General features: G+C 41.8%; 1 long non-coding RNA gene across 1 annotated transcript; it reads right to left on the bottom strand.

Moving 5' to 3' along the window:
* Positions 1-1,323: 1,323 nt before the first annotated feature.
* LOC142871909 (uncharacterized) lies at positions 1,324-16,340 on the bottom strand. Its single transcript, XR_012920097.1, has 2 exons — positions 16,037-16,340; positions 1,324-15,325 (listed from the first exon to the last, which is right to left on the bottom strand). It is a non-coding gene; the product is annotated as an uncharacterized LOC142871909 (long non-coding RNA).
* Between the last annotated feature and the right edge of the window lie 1,385 nt (positions 16,341-17,725).

Here is a 17,725-nt window from a genome sequence, read left to right as displayed (position 1 = left end):
GTCCTAGCTGAGAGTCCGGTTTCCGCGTTCTCTGTTTTTTTCCTCTGCATCCCATAATGTACTCATAATGCCTTGCGGTTAGCAAACAAGCAGTAAACAGAAGCTAAAAGGCGTCCATTGTCTTTATAGCCCAGTATCTTACATTCCCCCCTTTCTCTTGGTTCTTATGAGCATTTTTGCTCCTATCTAGGGTCTTGTATCTCTTTTATTTTTAAGCACCCTTTGGTATTGCTGCTATAGTATTATTAACTGCACAGTATTTATTTGTTTTTGGTTTTTTTTTTTTTTTATGAAAGTGACTAACCTATTCAAAATACATGGCCCAAAGGTGAGGATGAGCATGAGCACTATTATAGGTTTCAACAAGGTAGATAGCAGGGTAGTTAACCACAGGGAACTGTTGAACCATGACTTAAATTTAAACTATGTTTGTTGTTGCTCACGCTCTAGTTTCAGTCAGGCAAGTCTTTTCTTGACCTTTGCCATGGACTTTTAAACTATTTCAGTATGGTCTGCATAGAAGCAGCACTCTTCTCTTAGGGCCGCAGATACCCCCGCCCGGTGGAGGAATACTAAGTCTAGCCTCTTCTGGTTCTGCAGCACTACTTCGGACAACAAAGTTAGGGATTTTTTTTAAATGGGAGATGGACTCTTTAATTTTGGCTATGTCTTTGTCTATGGCGGCCTTTAAGCTATTGAACCCCCTATGCTGTACTGCCAAGGATGAGATGCCTGTCCTTGCTCTTATTGCCCCCAGGCCAAAAAGAGTAGCTAAGGTTATTGCTGTGAAAGGATCTTTTATTTGTCGTTTGTTTAATTAAGTTGGAGTCTTTTTTTTTCTCTGGTCCAAGCAGCATAGATGGTGTTTTTTTGTTGTTGTTGTTGATAGATGACCTTAGGGAACACTAGTACCATAATGCAGTGTTTTTTAGACTCATTGAAGACTGATAGGCTTAGGTAGGGGGTTAGGCCTGTTTTTGAACAGACCTACCACCGTTGAGTGCTGGGACCAGCCATTTTACTTCACTGGTCTGGTCTATGGTAGGGTGAACCTCAGCACAAAGCTGTGTGTGGCTATCGGGCACCTTTTTAATGCAGGTTTTATTTCCGGTGACTGTTGGAAGAGTTAGTCTCGGTCTCTTGTGGTTTTATTTACAAGACTTGGGATTTTTTTTTTCTTGACTGGCTAAAGGGGATAGCTATTTTTACTGCTTTATAGAAAGGAGGTCTGATATCATAACATAACCAGAACGCCTCCGTGAGGGCTGGTTTAGTATGGTTTAAAGTCTCATATGCTGTTGTCAGCATATTTTATAGGGAGTCTTGTTTTTTTTTTTTTTTTTTTTTTTTTTTTTTTTGCTTTAGGGGTGTTTTGACCTTTAGGGATGACCTGACTTACAGTTTCTGCCTCGGCGAGTTGTGGATAAGAGACTGCTGGCTGTGGAGTTGGTCTGTTTTGCTTTTTTTTTTTTTTTTTTTTACACTTGTACCTCTGGGTTAGGCCTTATAGCACCTGTGATGGGAGCCACTTTAAGTTTGATTTGTATTATGGAGCAGAGATACGACCTTTGATAGAGGCATATTTTTTAGGACAGCCCTGACATTTATCTTTTATCTTTTTTTCTCTCTTCTGTAAATTTTATTTGTATCAGGTTATAGTTTCTGGCATACCTGTTTTTAGTATAAGGTTGGACATAGGACATTTTAATGAAAAGAGGTTGTATCTACCATTTTTACTCTTTGTCATTTATGGTCACACACCACCATTTGGCACAATAATAACCTTTAATACCCCCACACTGACTGTTTTCCTGAGGGGGTTGGAAACCCGGACAGGCGTAAAACTCATTTTGGCTCATAGAGGTCCATTCTACGTCTTTTCTCGATGATCCAGTTACCCAAGAACTGGGGATTGGGGCAGCAGCGGGGCCTCCGAGGATATCGCCACTGTCTGTGCTGGCTTTTTTAAGGGACTGACTTTTTTAAGTTGAAATATAAATCTGGCCACTAGGTGTTTAGTGGCTCTGCCCTTGAGGTGCTATTGTATACCTCATGGGTTTTTAAGTTCGTTATTTCCCATGTAAGTTTATATGGCAGATGCAGGTTCTCATTATTAATTACAACTGCAAAACTTTGGTTTAAGAGCAGGATATTTATAATGCACTTGCGTATGAAACATAGAACAATACCAAACCCCATTTTTGCAGCTTAGTCTCAATCTTTGGGGTAACTAGTCCCAGTCTGAGTCTTAGAAGGGCAATCAGCAGTTCTACCAGAATTTGAGTCAATAGTCTCATTTATTCTGCAGACGCACACGGGTCAGCCTGGTCTTTAGTGGATTTGTGAGGTCTGCTGTCACTCTCTACTCATCTTGTTGTTGCTTCTGCTCATCCTCACCAGCCGGTCTCACGTGGGAGTGGTGGATCTAGGTTGCTACCTCTTCAACCTTAAGAGCAGTGGGGGTAACAAGAATAATTTGAAAGGGTCTTTTTTATTTAGGCTCTAGGGTTTTATTGTTATGCCGTTTTATCCACACCCAATCCCCTGGCTGATGATGGTGATACAAGTGTTTAATACTCTCACTCTTTGGCCCAGTTGTCTGGTAGATGGCCTGGAGGGCCAGCCTCACTTGGCTGTGAACACATTGCAGAGCTTGTACAGCCTGAAGTACCTCTTTAGGGTGTTCTGGGAGAGCCTCAGGGCTCACCCTAGGGATTACAGGTGGAGGGCTACCATATACAAATTTAAAGGGGGTTAGGCCCAAATGGTAAGGGGTGTTCTGGGCTTGAAACAGGGTGAAGGGAAGGAGGGTTACCCAGTTCTCACCAGGTTCTAGGACCAATTTAGTTAAGATCTCTTTTAGGGTTCTGTTTATTTTTTTTACCTGCCCTGAGCTCTGGGGATTATATGCACAATGTAACTTTTAATTTGCCCCCAGTGCTCAGGCTAGCCCTTGACTGACATGACTTGTGAAGGCTGGCCCATTGTCAGATCTTATGCTCTCTGGCAGCTCGTACCTGGGCATTATTTCTTCTAATATATTTTTTTGTTACTATTAAGGCAGTCTCTCTTTTAGTAGGAAAAGCTTTTATTTACCCTGAAAAGGTGTCTACCATGACCAACAAATACCTGTACCCATATATTTTGGGTTTTACTTCTGTAAAATCTATTTCTCAAAATAATCCTGGTTGCCTTCTCCACTCCCTGGTACCTACATGGGTCTCTTTGATCCTCTCTGACTGCATAACCTGGCAGACACGGCAGTTCTGGACAACGTCTTCTACTATTTTTCTTTGTGATTTGAATTTGATTTGTGCAGTGTCTAGCAACTGTAGCATCTTTTTTTTTTTTTTTCCCAGATGCGTCGTCTGGTGCAAGTGTCTTAGTAGGTGGTTCTCCAAGGCTTTAGGAACTACTAGGCGATGCTCTCTATTTTGGACCCAACCATCTTTACTCTGTGTTGCCTGCAGGTTTTTTTTTTTTTTGGGGGGGGAAGGTTATATCTGTGCTGGAATAATCTGGTTGGGGGGGCATCTTTCTCATCCCAGGAGGTGGCAAGCTCAAATATAGAACATTTGTTAGTGCTGGTTTCTCTGCAGCCCTTTTTGCCTCAGCGTCTGTAGCCTGGTTGCCCCGGGCTTTAAAAGAATCCCCCTTTTGGTGTCCCAGAATGTGGACTACTGCCACTGCTTTTGGCAACAAAATGGCTTCTAGCAGCTGAAGTATTTCAGGCTTATGTTTGATTTTTCTGCCCTCTGCCGTGAAGAAACTTTTTTCTTTCTAGAGAGCCCCATGTATGTGTACTGTCCCAAAGGCATAGCAACGGTCAGTGTATACAGTCAGCCTCTTTTCTTGGGCCCGGCAGAGGGCTTCTGTCAATGCCACTAGTTCTGCCTTTGGGGCCGATGTCCCCTGTGGGAGGCATGATGCCCAGATAAGATTATCTTGCTCATTCACTGTAGCCATCTCCGTATACCTGTGTCTGTCCTGAACAAAGTTGCTCTCATCAGTGAACCAGGTCAGGTCGCTGTTTGGAAGAGGGTGGTCTTTTAGATTTTTCCTGGCCATCTGGGTCTCGGCCAGGATCTCAAGGCAACTATGTTCAGGTGTTTCCAGCTCGGGATCCAGCAGGAGTGTGGCTGGGTTCAGGATGGCAGGAGTCCGGAACTCAATGCGAGGAGTGTCCAACAGAAGCCCCTGGTAGTGAGTCAGCTTCGCATTTGTAATCTATTGTCCTGGCGGCTGCTTCAGGATCCTCTCTATGGTGTGAGGGGTGGTAATCTGTAAATGCTGACCCAGGGTGAGCTTATCAGTGTCTTTGACTAGTAAGGCAGTAGCCACATGATTCGCAGGCAAGCCGGCCATCCCGCCCTTACCGGGTCTAGTTTTTTTGACAGGTACGCTAATGCGCGCCTCCAAGGTCCTAGTGCCTGTGTGAGCACTCTCTTGGCTATTCTCTTCTTCTCATCTACAAATGGGTGGAATTTTTTTGTGGGATCAGGGAGCGCCAGAGCTGGAGCCTCTAACATAGCTGTTCTCAAGGCTCAAAAGGCACCCTCTATTTGCACTGTCCATTTTTATGTTTGCCCTGCCTTGCACCCTTTATACAATGGTCGAGCCTTTTTTGCTAACTCCGGAATCTAGAGGTGGCAGTATCCCACTTACCCTAGGAATTCTCGCACTTTTCGACATGAGGTCGGGGTGGATATTTTAAGCACAGTCTGTTTTATTGTTTTTGTTAGCCACTTTTGGCCTCCCTTAATTTTATACCTTAAATAGGTGACTTCATCTTTGCAAATCTGGGCCTTTTGGGCACTAGCCCTGTAGCCCATTTCCCCTAACACTCTGAGTAAGTCTTTGGTGCTCTCCAGGCAGGTCTGAAGGGTTGGAGCAGCTAATGGTAAATCATCTACATACTTCAGCAGGGTCACCTCTGGGTGGTTGGCACGGTACTCACCCAGGTCTTTGTGAAAGGCCTCGTTGAACAAGGTGGGCGAGTTCTTAAACCCCTGGGGCAGTCTTGTCTAAGTTAGCTGCCCCTGGATCTCTCTTTGTCCTGCCACTCAAAGGCAAATATTTCTTGGCTGTGCAGGGCTATGGCTAGGCTGAAAAAGGCATCTTTTAAATCTAGGACAGTGTACCAAATCTGTGTTGGAGAAAGGGAGCTTCGTAGGGTGTATGGGTTTGGAACTGTAGGGTGGATGTATAGGACACGCATGTTGACCTCCCTGAGGTCCTGCACAGCCCAATAATCTTTTTCACCCAGTTTTTTCACTGGCAACAAAGGAGTATTCTAGGCTGACTGGCACCTCTGGAGAATTCCGGTGTCTAGGAGCCATTGAATGTGGGGCATTATTCTCACTCTAGCCTCCAGGGGCATGGGGTACTGTCTAACTTGGGCTGGATCAGCCCCTGGTTTTAACTCAATGTATAGAGGTGGCCAATGCTTTGCCCACCCTGCACCCCTTGTTTCAGCCCAAGCTTTGGGAAATTCACGGAGCCAGTGCTCTACGTCTTTTTTTCTGTCCTCTCATGGGCTGGTATAGTCTATACTCATCTGCCTGTGGCAAGGTCAAGATTTGAGTGACCCAGGGGCTGCTAATAAGGTTGCCTTTATCATTAGTTATTATTATTATTTTTTCTTCAAAGTAAATACGGGGTTTTAATTTTGTGAGTGTGACCTCTTTAATAATGGGGTGGGGCACTCTGGAATGACCATGAAGGCGTGACTCACTTGTCCTGAACTTAAGTCTAACTTTTTCCATGTGGTCCATTGGTAGGGCTTGGTTCCAGTTGCCTCCTGCACCTAGCTAGTCATATTAGACAGTTTTGTTATGGTTTCAGTAATCACCGAATGTTCTGCCCCTATGTCTACTAGGAAACTGACTGGGCTCCCTTCCAGTAGTAAAGTTACCTTGGGCTTGGGGAGGGGAACCGAACTCTGTCCCCGCTATTCATCTTCTATTTGCCCCAGCACCATAACTTTCTAGGAGGTTTAAGCTCTATCTCCCCCCTTTCTCTTGGGGCAATTTTTAGCCCAGTGTCCATGCTCTTTGCAATTGGTGCACTGATCTTTGCCTAGCCTCTCCCTCTGGGGTCACTCCTGGCCTCTTGCCCCTAGCTGACCTCTTTTTGTAGCTGCGAGTAGGATCTTGGCCATTTTTTTGTTCGCCTTGCACGCCTCGCCTGCTTGAAACTTTCTATTTTTTAATGTTAGTCTCTCTAACTTCTCTTCGGGCATTTTCCTTTTATTATATACTTTTTATGCCACCTCTACCAAGTCTTGTAGACTTTTCTTGCACAGCTTATCTATTCTTTGCACTTTTTGCCTAATGTCTGGGGCTGCCTGATTTACAATGGCTATCATGACGGCCGCTTTACTGTCTTCTACGGTGGGATCTATCGGAGTGTACTGCCGAAAGGCTTCTATAATTCTCTCTAGGTAAGCTACTAGACTTTCTTCAGGCCTCTGATGGACATCTCCTACCTTAGCCAAATTGGTTGGCTTCCGTGCCACTGCTCAGAGACTGGCCATCAGAGTCTGGCGGTAGACCTGGAGATGCGCCCTACCTTCAGCCTCATTGTAATCCCAGGGTGGCTGTTCCAGAGGAAAGGTCTGGTCGATGACTCGGGGGTTAATGGTAGGTCTGCCGTCCTTTCCTGGAACCAGCTTCTGTGCTTCCGCTTAGATTTTCTCTCTCTCTTCAGTTGTAAAAAGTACCTTGAGCAACTGTTGGCAATCATCCCAAGTGGGCTGGTGTGTAAAAAGGACCAAATCTAAAAGGTTAATTAAATCCCTCGGATTTTCAGAAAAAATTGTATTTTGGGATTTCTAATTGTAGAGGTCACTGGTGGAGAAGAGCCAGTACTGGTATGTCTGTTCCTCATCTGCTCCAGGGGGTTCCGCCGCTTTCAGGGGGAGTGCCCTCATAGGCTCCGGATCTGGAGCCCGTCCAGTCCTCTGCCTAGTTCTGTAAGCTGGTCTATCCATCAGCGGTACCAAGTGGCTATAGGCACCTCAGGTGCAGGCGCTGACACTACCAGGGAGGCGGGTCAAGCACCACGGGGAGGGGCGCCAGGAGGGGCGAGTGTGCAGGCTCCGCCACCACCACCAAGGGGGCAGGGTCGAGCACCACCACCGAGAAATTATAGGGCAGGGGGCGCATTCTACTTTAACTCTGTTAAATCTGGGTACAGATTTGAGTCCGGCATCACAGGGGAGGTGCCAGCAGAGTGAGTCTTGCATCTCACCCTTCTTCACACCTTTAGCAGCCAAAATCTTGGCCTTTTCCTTAGGGGCAGGCAGGAGGGTCTTTAGCCAGGGTGGGGGGTCCTGGACCAAACCCTGCCAGACCACAATGTAAAGAATTTGATTGGGATGGCCATGGCGGCCAAACATCACCCCTTTTACTTTTTTGATGAGGGAGGCATTAAAAGAGCCCTCCTTGGGCCATCTCACCCTAAACTTAGGCCACTCTCCTTCACAAAGAGTGATAAGCTTTTTTGTTTTTTTTAACCTCTAAGGATAGATCCTGTGCCCTCTCTCTCACATTCTTAAAGTGACTCACGAGGATAGACAACAGCGTCATCAGAGTTTGTCCTATTTCTGAAAAGAAGAGGTAATTTTAGACACAGGACAAAAATCACTCGCACAATCACACAGGTGAAAAGACTAGACAAATGAGGCACAAGTAACAAAATGATTAAACAGATGAATAAACAACAACAACAAAAAAAACCCAAACAAACAAAACAAAATGGCCCACTTATTCCAGAACCTCTCCCCGGTCCCCTTTTAACCGAGCCTCCAGCTCTAAGGTCAGCCACTGGGATTCTAAGGAGGCCAGCAGACGTCTCTGTCTTGCCTCCACTGGCGACCCACCAGTGCATCCGCCCAGGTCTTAATGCCAGTCCACTAGTCTGGGGCTTTAATCTATACACTCATTTTTTGGCTCTGCGTCTTATCCAGCAGTCTGCGGGAATCCCGGACGAGCCCCCAAATGTTATATTCGAGATTCACAAGGCCACAGGACAGAGAGACAGAGTCACCGAGGCTGTAATTATTAAAAGAAGTTTTATTGTCTAGCTTGAGCTAGGGTCCAAGTCCCCAGAGTGCCAGCGCAGTGGCCTCTTCTCCGGCAGGGACCCTCCTTTGTGTGTTAGTCCCCTTTTTATAACTCAGTTGTTTACACACTGGTCATGCATCCGCCCGCACAGTTATTCTTACTTCATCCTTCCCCTAATAGGCTCTAACCTATTCTGGGTCCTAGCTGAGAGACTCCGATTTCTGCGTTGTTTTTTTTTTCCTCTGCATCCCATAATGTACTCATAATGCCTTGTGGTTAGCAAACAAGCAGTAAACAGAAGCTAAAAGGTGTCCATTGTCTTTATAGCCCAGTATCTTAAACTTTGCTCCATTTCCCAACAAGTTCCTCATCTCTATCTGAGACCTCCTGATAATGGCCTTTATTGTTTATATTTAATCAGTGTTTTGTTCTCAACTACATAACCAGTTTCTTAGATGAGATGAACTTTTTTTCATCTACCTCTTTTCTTTTGAGTCCTCTAAACTCTCTCAACCTTCGCACATTACATATTTCCAAAGCTGCTTCCACATTTTTGGGTATCTTTATAGCAAACCACACACCTTGATATCAATTTTCTGTCTTAGTCCAATTATGTCCTAAAGGGATACCTGAGGCTGGGTAATTTATAAAGAAATTTATTTGGCTTATGGTTCTGGTGACTGAATAAGATTCATGGTGTCAACATCTGCTTTTAGTGAAGACTTCAGGCATCTACCATTCATGGTGGAAGGAGAAAAGTAGCAGCATCATATGTTAGGAGAGGAAGCAAGTGAGAGGTGGTGTAGCTTCCAGGCTCTTTTCAACAGCTAGTTCCAGTTCTCTCAGGAACTATGAGTGAGAATTCATATGTTCATGTGAGAATGGCACCAAGGCATTCATGAAGGATCTGTTCCCAAATTTCCAAGCCCACTTCCAATATTGGAATCAATTTCAACATGAGACTTCACTGAACCAAACACACCATATTGAAACACAACAGTGATATAGACTGACATTTATGTCTCCTCAAAATGCCTATGTTGAAACCTCCCTGCCAATGTGATAGTATTAGGAGATACGACCTTTGGAGCATGACTAGGTCATAATGGTGGCAACCTATTAAATGGAATTAGTGCTCTTCATAAAAGCGTTCTCAGTTTCATTTCAGATGAAACTTCAGATGGTATATAGCATTTCAGATGGTATATACAACCATATACCATATACCCAATTCAGATGGCATATACAGCTTTTTGTGGTCTAGTGCATACATGTGTGATTTATTTGTTGTTTATATGGTATTTTTGTTTAACTTGCCTAAAAATTTCACTGTAAATATGGTAGCATATGGCATTGCTTCAAGCACTTGTCCACTGAAAAATAGCCTATGCTTTAAAAAGAAAATAAAGGTAAGTAATTTAGGAAATTATTTATTGCTTTTCATTTCTTTAATAAATATTATTGTGTATTAAAAATTATTTTAAAAGTGGCATCCAGAGAACTAGCTAGTCCTTTCCACCATGTCAGGATGCCATGAGAAGATGATCATCCATGAATCAGGAAGTAACCCTCACTGAACACCAAATTGCCCGTACCATGATATCTGACTTCCCACCTTTCAGAGTTGTGAGAAATCAATTTTGTTTTTGATCCACATAGTTTAGGGTATATATTTTTTATACCAGTTGAAATGGAGGAAGACAAATACATTTAAATGTTTTAGTAAATTTCAGGGGCCAACGTCTTCTCATTTTGTTTTGTTTTGTTTTGTTTTTTGGTGGCTGGGGGAGTATGGGGAAAGTAAGTATATCCCAGGGAACTTCCATAAGTTTTTATTAGTAATCAGTTTATTTAGATTTACTTATATTAAATTTTGTTGTCTGGATTGATATTTGGAAAATTATGTTGAAAAATGTTAAATTTGTTTCATAAGTGTATTTCCCTCAGGCATAACAAGGAAAAGATTTGTCTCCCATTTCTTTAGTCTTTTTAGCTTCGAATACCTCCTTTTTATCATTCTCTATTTTTTAAATTTTATTTACTGTCTTTTCTCCCACACTTTTAAGTTACTTAGTGGTTCGTTTATTGAATTTTTACCAAAAAAGCAACTTTTATATTTTCACATTCTGATCTACTAAATTTTGCTTTAATCCTTCTTAATTGCCTCTGTTTACCTTAGTTGTGTTTGTGTTTTTTCATGTTGTGTTATCTTCAAAATTTAGATTTGGATTCAAATTTAGTTATGCTATTTGTCTTTAGACAATATAAACTAGTGTTTAAAATTTTACATTTTACTCTAATCACAGATCCAGCCATATCCTGTAGGTTACGGTATGTATATTTTTTCATTTTTATATTTTATCCTACTGAATGAGTTTGAATTCACTCTTTTATCAAAATATTTACAAGACAGATAATTTAAAAAATTTTGAGTGGTCATGGTTTTATTTCTTTTATTGAAATAAGAGAATATTGTCTGTACTACTTATAATATCTGTCGCGCCCGCCTCGCCAGCAAGGAAGACGCGGCAACTGGAGTTCTTCTGACAGTGCTTTAATGGGGTTCCCTTTAGACTTACATGATGCGGAAGACCCAGCCCAGCAGCGCGCAGGCTGCTATATACCCTAGAAGCACAACCCCTAAGCTGGGATAGGCCGCTCAGCTGTCGAGCCACCAAAGCATTAGTCCATAGCAGGACCCTTCGTTTGCATGCTCGCGCCACAGGGCAACCGACAATTGCGCGTGCGCTGAACTTGTTTGCTGCTCTAGGCAAAGCCGGAAACAGGCGCCAACTTGTAAATGGCGTTGACACCGCGCCCCACAAATATCTACATTTTTGACAGCTTCACTGTGAACTATTTATACACTTTTTGTAGTATTCCATCAATATTGGAAAATGCAATATACTATATATTCACATGGCAAAAATATAACACGTATTAATTTACATCTTCACACTAGTGCAGGGTTATTGACCAAACATTCCTTTTTCTAGCCCCATCCTGACTCCATCCAACAGTAAGGTTGTATATTAGCATCAGCTACAGAAATAGAAACCACACCAGCAAGTGCAAAACTGATGAGAATATCACCATCAATTGTGGACTGGAAATGTTTTCCTGTTAATCAGTGAAATTCAGTAAACTGATTTAGTGACATGTGAGCACTGAGACAAAGTTGTTTCCATATCTTGGAGGGGAGGTATTACTAGGTAATTTTCCTTTAGCATATTTGTGAATATCCTCCAAATTTAGATACATGAAGAAAAAGCAAATCTGATTTTCTTCAGACTTTCTTGTTGTAGCTAAAATGACACCTTCTTTGTGGATTCCAGGGCTGAATCCCCCAGTCCTTGTGGGGAGGGGAGCTGCACACATTCTGAATAACTCACAGATCAAACCTTTGTGTGGCAAGGGCTTTTTTGTTCCTGACTGCAGCAAGAAAGGCCCAGCTCCATTCATGGGAAAGCCCTTGGGATCACTTTGCCTAACCTTGATGGCAGTGATATGTCTGTTATTTGACATCTTTCTGAATGAACTCATGAGGAAACTAGGAATCTCATTATTTTTTAAGTATATTTTTGTTTTTAACTGAATGATTTTTGCTGAAAAAAATACTCAGTATTTTTAAATTTATAAATGTGAGAGTTATATGCCCTTTGCCTACAAAAATAATTATAATGTTACCTTAACACAAGTTCCAAAGATTGTCTAAAAGAAAATTATTTCCTGTGTAAGCAATTCTCATGTGTATAAACACACACAAAATCCCACTTTTACGCATGCTACTTAAGAGAAAAAGTATTTCAGTGTCATTTGTCCAGACTGTATTTGATTCCTCACAATAATACTAAAAAATCAGTTGTACCCATTTTTTCATATGAAGAGACTGAGGTATAGAAAATTTAAGTACCTTGCTTAACCTGCAAGAATACATAGTTAGTAAAATGCAGAGTCAGAATTCTAACTATTGTTTATCTCCCAAGAATACTTTATCTCCTGCTAATCCTTGTAACACTATTTAATATATCTCCTCCACTTTATTATTGTCTTTTTCAAAATAATATTTGAATAAAAACATGATATTTCATGATTCTGGGCAATATACATCCAGACAAAGTTTCCAGTTGTACAGACTCAGCTTAAAACCTCTTCCCGACAGCTTAGCCACTGCAGAAGCTCATCTTTTTAAGACTGGTGTCAGCACAGTATTTGAGTGCCCCATCTGGTCCAATTATTTGGTTGTTTTCTTAAATCTAACATATCTTCCCCCTTTATTACTATGGGGAAGAGGCCTCAGATGTTTGGAATTCATTTGGAATCAATCATCTTATATGTCAGTGATACTCAGGCATTGCAGGTCTCCAGACTGATGAATTATTTTGTTAAGAGAAATAAAGAAAGAAGTAATATGGGAAAAAGCCCAGCCAAACAGACTGAGGTACTTACTCAGAGAATCAGCAATCATAGAAGAAGGGAGAGGCAGTGTAAAACTATAGGAGGCTGGAGCACATTCTGAGCAGCAGCCTAAAAAAACACCGAGCTGGCAACCTATAGATGAGAGCACCAAGGCTCCCCAATTGTGTGAGAATGTTTTTATCTCCAAGTATGTCCCACTTGTTTGAACCATCCATATTTAAAGGCCACAGATGGATGTTTCTCCAACAGCTATATTCCTCCAGTCCACCTGCTTCCAGTGAGCATAGTAAGTGCAAGTGCTCTGGAAATATACTATTTCAGCTCCATTCCTTGTTTCATTCATCACAGCTATGGCCCATAGCTATATGGGCAAGCAATTAAATTCTTGGGCAAGCAATTACATTTAAATTCTCTACCTTATTTATCTCATGAGGATAATGAGAGAACATTATAGAAAGTACCACATAAGGTAGTTCTGGCAATTAAAATAGTATTTTGTAACTTAGTATACTTAGTATACAATATACTTAGTATATTGTATAAACTCTATAAATGTCCCACCTTTTTTGGACATTCAGGTCAGGGTGAATCACCTGGAACTCAGGACTCAGGCCCCCAGCATATTTTTCAGGTATCTCAGCCAAGAGAAGTGCATTCAGCAGTTTATGCAAACAGTAATCTAATGGGTCAATTAGCGAAATGATTAAAAGCCTGTTGTTCTCTCTCACATTCTTTCTTTGCTTGTTCAGATACTAAAATATATATATATATATAAATTGTCCACTAAAGGTTTGGATTTAAGACTGTCCATTTTTATCAGTTATTACTATATCTAATTCAATGTTATTAAATACAAAATTTGAACAGCTATATATTCCTGATGATTTATAATTTATCATTCATTTTTATCTCCAAAGTGTTTATCCTTAATATAATGGAAACATTGTCTATGACAAAGAAAGTCACAGCACTTCTGTTTCTTTCCCATCCTACTATTTTTAATGCTTCTATATTTTTATATTGTATGCATTTTAAACAGCATAGTTTTATTTTAATTTTAATAATCCCAGGCTTTCAGTTTTTAAACCAATTTAATTTAATATATTTAATGTATATTTTCATTATAAATTTTCTATATTATATTGTATTTAGTTTTGGTCCTTTCCGTATTTCATTATTTTATGTTTCCATTCATGTATTCTTACTGATTTTAATAGTTTAATTCTATATTCCCATTTACAATATTGTTAATTTTATGTTGAAAATTTTTGTCAAAAACCCTTTGTTTGGAAAGTCTACAAACTTTAGACATCAATACAAACCATTATATGTCTGAGTCTAGGACTTGCTGTTATAAAGAAGGATGAGGAGGTGGCTAGACTGCATAGGAACACACATTTCTCTATTTACAATAGAAACAGTGAGGCTCTTAATGACATCGTAAGAATTACCAATGCCATGTTTTGTTAGTCTTGTAAGATCTCTGTTACATTTGGCTAGACCCACTTGAATCATCTTTTTAATTAGATGCTAATCACTGACATCTGTACAAGAGACAGATGGCTTATTCCTATAATTCACACTCACACAACAGCCAATCCTGTCAGGCTTTGATGTTCAGCTTTCAACTGTGTATTTATTTTATTACACAAACATACACATTATTTTATGGTGCACATTCTTTTATGTATATTTTCCAATACATAACTTTTATACACATATATTTATACATATTACATATACCATTCTTAAATATATACTTCCAAATACAAATCATTTCACGTCAAGGTAGACAGGATAAAAACATGTAAACATATATACTAGGTTTTGGTCAAGTAAAATGCAAAATCACAAAATTACCACAGGTTGACAAGTGCACTTGAAAGAGAATGAAGGCAAGAACAGATTGTAAACAAACACATGAGCAGCTGCACAACACTGTGAGGGTCCATTTGTTAAGGCTGTTGTAGCACAAAGTTCCTAATTCAACTAAAAGTTCTGCTTTTACCTTGTCATATTTACACTTGAGGAACTTCAAAATGAATGTGGAAATTATGTAAACACTAGACTAGAATTGAGTTGAGTCTGCTGAAAACAGTAATGACAAAATAAACCACAAACTGCGCATAATATTAATGCCACCAAAACAATAACTTCAAGGACTTATTTTTAACACAATGAAACACCAAAATCCTAGAAGAAGAGATTTGGAGAAGAGACAATAAAACTGAGAGGAATACTGCATAAGAGTTGCCTCAACATCCCCTGAAAGCAATAGGTGTGTCAACATAGGGAAAATAGGCAACAGCAGAAAACAGAATCTCAATAGACTAGACCGCATGCCACAGTAGGATGCTACAGATTTCAACTGAAATATTCTTCCAGATCATGATGAAGGAAGGCCCACTCATCTTCAGAGAAGAACTCATCACTCAGTGAAGGAAATAGTTTAAACAACAGACTGGCCAGCTGAAGTGCTACAAGCTCCTTGTTACTGCTTTTAAGGAGCATGTTGCTCGCTTCCACTTGCACAAGCTCCGAAAGTTGAACCCAGTATGTTCTGGATGACCCACCACCTGGCCTAGGAGGCTCCTCTCCATGGCCTTAGGGGTATGCATGCTTGTAAAAACATTTCTCTCAGTATGGGCAGTGCCCCTTGCCTTGAGAAAAATACATGCAGTCTGTCTTGCTCACTGCCTCTTTGTACTGCTGAGTAAGTGTACTGCTTCTATTCCTCATCCTCCACCCAGTACTCACTGGGAATGACAAGCCTGGAGTAGATCCTGCATTGTGGGCAGGACTTGATGATCCCATTCTCAAACTCTATGGCATTTCTCCACCTGCGGATACAGGGCAGACAGAAGGTGTGGTTGCAGTTGGAAAGAATGCCAAAGCGGTGGCTGGCATGGCTGGCTTTCTCATAGACAACCTCCATGCAGATGCCACACACCTTGTCCACACTGCGCTTCACCACAACCAGTTCCATACTTTTATCATATGCTTCAGAGCAGGCCCTTTATGCTCTTCCCTCTTGGCAGAATCTGTGGAGTGCAAGACCGGCAGCCTACACGTGTTGCATATGTCTCCATGGCGGTACCTACCCTCTCCCCAATAAAGCACGCTCCCCTGGGAGCATAGCAGCAAAGTGGTTGCCATAGGACAACAACCATCTGTTTCCTCTCAGTCACCCCACTCTGTCCAGGAGCCTCTGGGACAGACAGGAGTGAGTGGCCCCGGTAGGGGCTGCCCAGAATAAAACTCCACAGCATGCTCCCAGCCTTCTGGACCTGCTCCTCCAGTGGCTCCATGACCTGCATTGTCTGTATCGGCGGCATGGAAACCCCTTTCAGCAGCCGAGCCAATCATAGGCAAGGAGCCAGAGGATGAGCAGGGAGGCTTTGATTACTTCCTGAGTCTAGGGGTACATCTGTGCAGCAGCGCCAGGGCAGCTATAGGCAGAGACCTGAGCATGCTCAGTGCAGGCCTCACTTGCCATCTGCCACCAGAAAGGTCATGAGAGTAGCAACAGTTCTCCCCCTCGTTGCACATACCATGTACATAATACCTCCAGATGATCTGCTTTGTCCAGCTGTCACTGCTTTGCTCCGGCAGGCCAATGGGACTTGCCCCTCTCTCTCAGGCCTCAGGGCTGCTGGATGCTGGGGCCAGGCCGGATACCAATGGATGGGGGAAAAACACTGAGCCAAACGTAGGGAGGCAGAGTCGGAAGCCACAAACTCCCTGGAGGGAGGCCAGGCCCAGATGCCTCCCCCCCATCCCCCCCCACACACTGCTGCCCCAGACCTGTCCTGGGCCCCAGGGGCAGTGTGGGCATCTAAGAGAGCTAGGACCTCTTCCATGGCTCTTTATGCCCCCACCCCACCCCACCCCCCAAAAAAAAGCCCTGCCACACCTCTCCCGTATCTTATTTTGCAGGGCTTGTGTCCCGGAGTTCGGCACTGGTACTTTGGCCTTTTTACAGGGAAGTGTGCATCTCTATTTCCTTCCTCCCCGCTCCCACATATGCTCTGACTCTTTGTTCCTACATAATTCCACACCAGGCAGCGCAGCGGACACTTTCTGTAGGAGCTATGACTTTATTCCTCCTGTCCAATATGGCGGATATTCAACCTAACATCTCCTTTGTTCACACAGGCGGGAACCGAACCAGATCCTTTTGTCTGGCTTCTGGCCATGCTCCACTGCATTCTGGAAGTCCCTAATTACCCTTCTCAAAGCGATTCCTACGGAAGATAAGGTTTCAATTTCTTCTCATGGAGTTTCCATGGCGTATATTTTATTTCATGACTTTGTCATATCTGTTTAAATAAGCATAATCCTTGCTTTTTTTGCTATGCTTAAACATCACATTGTAGCTTCTGAGACATTTCATTCATGAATTTTATAACTTACTTTTCTATTCACTCCATATTATATGTGGCTCTATTTTTAAAATTTGGATTTATTTATTTATTTTATTTCATGACTATCACCGCCACAAGCTTTTTTCAATTTGTTCTGTTGACAAGACAATGTTTCTTTTTGTTTTTATTTTCTGGAAATTCTATGGGCTTACATTGGATACATTTTTCATCAACAAGTCATTAACAGGGTTCTCTTCTGTTCATAGGCTGCTGGCACTTTTCAGATGTCTTTCTTCACTGTGATTTCTAATGCTCACTTTCCCACTGTGCAGAAGCCCCAGAATTCATCCAGCCCTAATGCTGTTTTAATAAGCCACTGTCCTCTGTGTGACCAGAGCTTTTATTTTCTTTGCTGGTTTAATTCATGGAGGCCCTTTGTTTCCCTTCCATTCACCCTGATCTGTGCTGTGTTGTGGCAGGACAGCCTTTCCTAACATATTCTCTGCCATACTACCCACAAGAGATGCTTTGTAATTTCCACATGTGTGAGTATTTTGTCATCTTTGCAGATACATTGAATGCACTAATTTTCTTAATGTCTTCCTACCTTGCTAACAGTACTTATCAAACTGTAGACTGAATTTCATCATGTAGTTTTATGCATTTCAGGGGGATAATCACGTTATCTTATTCTTAATGCTATTATTTTCGCCAGTGTAATTTCAGATATTTACCTAACCATTATTTCTAAGAATAAACCTTTCTGTGTTCTGATATATCATAATTGTACACATTATTGGATTTTTTAGTGGTATGAAATATTTTTAGAAGGAATTTTTTAGTCTAATGTTATGTTTTAAAAGTGGAAAACTGAAT

Source organism: Microcebus murinus, chromosome 7 (assembly GCF_040939455.1).
Source record: "Microcebus murinus isolate Inina chromosome 7, M.murinus_Inina_mat1.0, whole genome shotgun sequence".
NCBI lineage: Eukaryota > Metazoa > Chordata > Mammalia > Primates > Cheirogaleidae > Microcebus > Microcebus murinus.
Note: the sequence above shows the minus strand (reverse complement) of the source record. Positions and strands in the feature narration are given on the sequence as shown.